The sequence below is a fragment of the Trachymyrmex septentrionalis genome, unplaced genomic scaffold, assembly GCF_001594115.1.
Source record: "Trachymyrmex septentrionalis isolate Tsep2-gDNA-1 unplaced genomic scaffold, Tsep1.0 scaffold50, whole genome shotgun sequence".
NCBI classification, from domain to species: domain Eukaryota; kingdom Metazoa; phylum Arthropoda; class Insecta; order Hymenoptera; family Formicidae; genus Trachymyrmex; species Trachymyrmex septentrionalis.
The window spans coordinates 348,654-355,095 of NW_017305673.1; positions in this window are offsets into that span (position 1 = coordinate 348,654).

The following is a 6,442-nucleotide window of genomic DNA, read 5'->3' on the forward strand; positions in this document are numbered from 1 at the left end:
TGTTTCGAGGATTGGCACAGATTAATTGCGATCGCGATCAGCAAAGTTTTAGTCTACCGATAACTATACACTCAGAGAAAAATATAGTTTTGACAACTACTAAATAATTTAAACAACTCTAATAATTTAAGTACTTGCAACTAATTTTGCAAAGTAATAAGAACTAAAATAGTACCGAATACCATATTTTTATAGTACCGTACTATATTTTTATAGTGTTCGGTACTACTTTAGTTCTTATTACTTTTTAAAACTAGTTGCAAGTATTTAAATTTTAAAGTTATACTTTTATAGTTGCCACAACTATTTTTTTTTCTCAATATAGGTATCACACACTAATAATAATTCACGAGGGATCGTGGCACTTGTGACTCGTGGCACTTAATGTTTCATCGTACACGCGTATGGTACAAATGTACAGTATTACTCTCCAAATAACGCTTTCTCGAGATACCCTATTCGTAATTCAGTTTCCTAACTACAGATGGAAACGGTCTGGTTACAAACTGGTTACAAAGAGACGACACTCGATCGGAAACTTCGATATTTCGATAAATGCGATGGTCAGACCTCTACGAATGATTACAGTTCCTGTCGAACGAACTTCAATCAAACATTTTCACGAATACGTTCGATTGCTGTTTACGATTAAATCGTACAAGTAGAAATTCCATTTCCTTTACAGTGCACAACTTCGGAAAGAATTACGAAGAACAATCAATTGATTAATCACATCGCCGCGAGAAACTCGCAGCAAAATGTCGATGAATGACATTGATGTGCGATGCGGATGAATGAATGACATATTGATCGACGAACGTGAACATCGGCCAATCTCGTTAACACGCGAATACATGACGCGTAAAAATCCGCGCGATCCGCACGACAAAATCACTCCGCGGTATCATTTGCGCGAAAAATTGATCCCACGATGAGTGCAAACTCGTAAAAAAAATACTCGAAACAGTACGCGGACTGACATAGCGTCGGTTACCTGGGACTAGAACTGGATTACGTCGAATACATGACGCGTTAAATCTGCGCGACAAAATTACCCCGCGGTATCATTTGCGCGGAAGATTAGTCGCGCATTGATCCCACGACTGAGCGCAAACTCGTAAAAAAATACTCGAAACAGTACGCGGACTGGCGTAGCATCGGTTACCTCGGATTATAACTGGATTACGTCAAATACATGACACGTTAAATCCGCGCGATCCGCGCGACAAAATCACCCCCGCGGTTATCATTTACGCGAAAAATTGATCCCACGATGAGTGCAAACTTGTAAAAGAAATACTCGAAACAGTACGCGGACTTACGTAGCATCGGTTACCTCGGACTATAACTGGATTACGTCGTGAACGACGACACAGTCGGAACAAAATCATCGACTGGTCGTACTGACCACACCACCTCCGAGAACTCGTACGCTCGAGTGTGTGCTCGCTTCACGTACACTCGTCTCGCTGTAACCGGATTAAATATTATCATAAACTGCATCGCGCACGAACCGACGTGCAACCCGCTTCTCGACATTTTCGATTACCCTAGCCGCTGCTCTTCAACGGGAGTTCTCGTCTTGACAAAACCGACGAACGAAGACACGTACGTGCAATCCGACGGAAAATACAGCGGACAAATGATATTTCAACATGACTTTATTCTAACTCTACCCGGAAATATTTATGTAATGAGAAAAAGTTTTACTGCCCCGGGAAAAAATATTTCATATATAATTAAATGAAATTATATATAATTATATAAAAAAAAATTACATACTTTATATACAATTATATAATTGTATTTAAAGTATATATTAACATTTTCTTCCAGAAACATTAATTGGAATTCTGATTGATTCAACCGAAAAGAAACATTCTTTTTTTAAACAATGTTAAATTTATCAAAGATTTTATCGAGATACCGAACCAGAAATGCAATTATCAGAATTCTAATTAGTATAATCAAAATTGATTTTATTTCTATTTTTTGTTGCTATAACTAAAACATTTCTCTCACATCAGTACATATATTTTCGTATAAATTATATTTAACATAAATTACATTTAATAATTAACGAATGACAATTCTTTAAAAATATTAGTTTAAATTAATAGTTTTTTGGTCATAAGCACACTTGCCAATTACTGTATATAATATCCTGTTAGATATAATCCTATCTTTTATATCTATAATTTAATTTATTCGAATCGAGAAAGACCGCTATCGCGTAAAAGGAAATTTGATAATTGTATTCGTTGAATTAATCTTCGACATCGTATCGTTTAAGAAACCGTGGACCAGATCCAATTATAACGTCGCTTTGCTTCCTAGATAAAACTCTTTATAACTCACCCGGCCGCGGATGTCTTATTTTAGAGAAATCGCTTTGAATTAATAATGTGACACCACGAAGTTCATTCCGAGATATCTTCGTTCGTGCGTCATGCATCAGCATCATTTTTGCGTGCACAAGAAAGGGAATGGAATTATTTTACGTCTGTTCTTCACTCGTGTTCGACAATCAAATATCAGGAACAAATATACATATGAAACGATTCCATCGAATAGATAGAACAGTGATAGAAAAGAAGACAAAAAAAGAAAATGAAACACCAAGCAACGCCAATGCGAACGTTGTAACGATAAAAATCACAACGGCACAATACAAGGAAACGACTTCCGATGACGGAATTGTCATAACTTTCCGTGAAACATTTATAACAACTGAAGAAGAATCTCACTTGTAAAATTGTTTTAGTACCAGTGGAGAAAACGAGATCTGATTACGCAACCAAAAAATTAATTTTAACGAAACTGTATTGCGAGGTCTACAATAGAAGTCGTAGAGTCTTAAAGTCATAGAAAATTCACCAATCACAATCGAATGAGAAGAATATGAGAAGAATATGAGAAGAATAATAGACTATGATTGGTTAATTTTCTACGACTTGTAGATCCCGCATAAAGTGACCACAATCGATTCGATCAAATATTTACTGTTGCCCGTAGCGCGTCTCTTTGATCGCATTTACAATTAATACCAGGATTGACACCGTATTAACCTTCTTCATAAAACGAACTGTATGAAATCTCAATAACTACTTGAGAATACTCGATCTTTAACGGATGTCACAAGTCACCGGACCCACCGTTCCCCCGGATGGAAATCATTTCAAGCAAAACGCGCACACCAAATTTAAAGCCCACCTCGAGGAGGTTCGTGACAGCTATCGGCACAATTGCAACGATCGCCGGAGTTGTCTCAATGATGGATCACCGGGTTCAGGTATCACGATCTCCGACTTCTCATCGTTCCCGTCCCTCCGTAACTAATGCAGAATCATTAGACGTCATCCGACGTAAGATCGTCGATTCTTCGCGGACCTGCCATAAGACGTCAATGGATCACCAACTATCAATAATATATAGCGACAGTCGATCTCAGACGGTCGCGACACGGATGTAAACTTGATCGTCGTACAATTTGAGATCGGGATCAGAAGCGGGACCGGTTTCCTCACGCACGTGTCACGATCCCCGACTGCGAAAATCACTAGAGGCCGGTAGCGAGTCCCCCCACTCGGCGAGTAGAGTTAGAGAGGGGACACCGAAACGACAGACGACGTGGTGGGAGAATCGACGGCGGCGATGAAGGGATGGTGACGCAGGGGGGTGGGAAGCAAACGCCAAGCGGACGAGAAGGGATGGATGAGAACGGCAACTCGGGGAGCGGAATCGCAGGCGGAATCTATCGGCGGAAGGAGAGAACCGCGGGGGGATGCCATCCCTACTGCTTCTACATCCACGGATTATAAACCGGAGTGCCTTCCCTATTCGCGTTCTCTCTCTAAAGCTCTACCACAGCGTGGTCCCCGCTTATCCGCGCGAGATGCTGCGCAGTCTCCAGAACACTGACACAGTGCACTACAAACACAGAAACACGCACTCTCACTCTGGCACCCCTGATGCCAGACCGATAACACTCCTCCAACGTATACCGCGATCTAAGAAGTTGCGAGAAAATCAATAAAAGATAGGGAGACAGTGTAATGACCCAGAAAAATTGGCGCAATAATAAATTCTATACCTAATTTTATGGACAAATAGAACTATTCGATATCTTGAACCAATTTCTGTAACAGTTAGTTCTTTTTATCGCAAAAACAAATCTCTAAAGTTTGCTTCTGTTGACCCGAAATCTCCAAAAATTCGTAAGAACTAATGCAAACGTATATATCTGTCCTTCAAAAAGAATCAATGTAATTTTAAACGTGTAACTTTAAATATGTATATGAGAAGGTGGGGCGAGAGATAGGGTAGACAGAATAAATCGATAATTAAAATTAATCTTTTAGCAGCAATCAACATCTCATTTCTGGAGCAAAAAGATTTCACGAGTAAACTGATTTTTGCGTGATCCATAATTTTCTCTATGTAATTCCCGCGAATATTAAATTATCTACTTAAATACTTATCTACTCCAATTGCGTACTGTCACACCTTGTGTTCTTCCACCATACTTTGTGACTCGCCATATCACTCATCAATAGATTTCGCGTCGCTATTGTTCACGGATATAAATTGGGACGGATTACGGGGTCGTATTCAAATCATCCCCTATTTTTTGCTATAGTTACCGCTCGAGGGTGAGCCTCGGTCGCGAGGAATTATTACGCGTCCTTTGCTTCTAATTAAGAGATCTGTTTTTTTACTCTTGCACTCTCTGAATTGGTACACATAATGCAATGAGAGTTGTGAAATAAATAAACTTTGTTTCACTTCAATTTACAATATAATGCACCGTGTGGACTAGTTCACACAGAGAGTACAGAAACAAAAAACAGACCTATAATTATTTTTAGCATCTCGTAAATCATCGTGAAATTTTAAAACAGTTACTTTCACAATCATTTGTTTAATAATTATGCGCTTTCAATGCAATAAGACTGTTCAAATTTTCGCCTGACAATTGAGTACCACTGTTGAGTGATATTATGTCGTGCACCATGCGATTCTTCCCGCCAAGCGGACACATCAAAACTTAGAGAGTCTTAAATAATCTTCATATATCATCGGTGGCAAAATTCATTTTCGATGGCAAACAATTTATATGTTTCGCGGACATAAGATCGGACTTTGACGCTGTGATTTAACGATGATTATCTCGGTGGCTAGCGCGGTGGACAAACGTGATACCATCGCGGTGAAGATCAAGCGGATCGCGGTCCTTTTGCCGCGTTTGTCGTCAATCCGCCGTCGCTTCTGATTGGTCAAAATCCACCAATCGTAGAGAAATACGAGGAGAATCGGAGCACACGAAATTTGGAAAAGGCAGTTTTTCGAGAGAACGCGAAGAGATAGCAAGTCTGTCGATCGAGCGCGAGTCCGTACGATTTCGGGGTGCTGAGACAGTTAAGCCAGTCCGATCTTAGTATCCGCAAGTATTACCCTCAGGGTTTTCCCCTAGGCATCGTCGCGAGGTTATCGTCGCTTTAGCCCCCAGGCGTATGCGCGAAAGTGTCCGACTAGGCGACTCAGGGTAACAACCCCTAGGCGCATTCGAAATAATATTAACAATCATTAAGTGATAAGTAACTGGGAAACTGTACGATAAATAGAGCAGTGTACATAGACAATAAACAGTTCCTTTTCAAATCGAAACTACAGTGTGATATTAAAGTTATCACATTGCCGTGAACAATCACTCAAATATCGCTGTTCACCGTTAAACAAGGATGTCGTAATGACAGAGAAACACCCGGATGAGAATCTGCACACGCCCTATTGAATAAATTATAGAAAAAAACATGTGCACACATACTTGACGATAATTGCACGTTCATCGCACTCAAGAAAATAGCTCGGCATGACGTGGATAAAGAAAATCGATTCCATACACAAGGATGATAGCTGCAATTACGAGCCCGGGAGTAGCGTCTAACGACACCTGCATGTAACGCGCTACGACGGGTCGACATTTTACGTCGTATGCGTGATAATTCTTCGCGACCGAGGCTCACTCTCGAGCAGTAACGATAACAAAAAATAGTGACGCGAAATCTATCGATGAGTGATATGGCGAGTCACGAAGTACATACATGATGAAAGAAGACAAGATGTAACAATGCATATTTCACACGTCATAATCAGCCAATCAAATGCTAGTCATTCAAATTTTAACCAATGTTAGCATTTTATCAAATGTTAGCATTTTATTGGTTGAATAAATGGGCTACTGCGCATTCTTGAAATCGTTACACCCTACTTCATCCCCCATAGAAACACATGGGATACCTACTGACGTATAAAGTTGTCAGCCATGTTTCGGGGCGCACGCTTTCCATATGAAAATTCGTCCATCATAACTATTGATAATAATTTAATAATAATTAATTTTTCATAATAATAATATATTTAAAAATACTATATAAAAAAA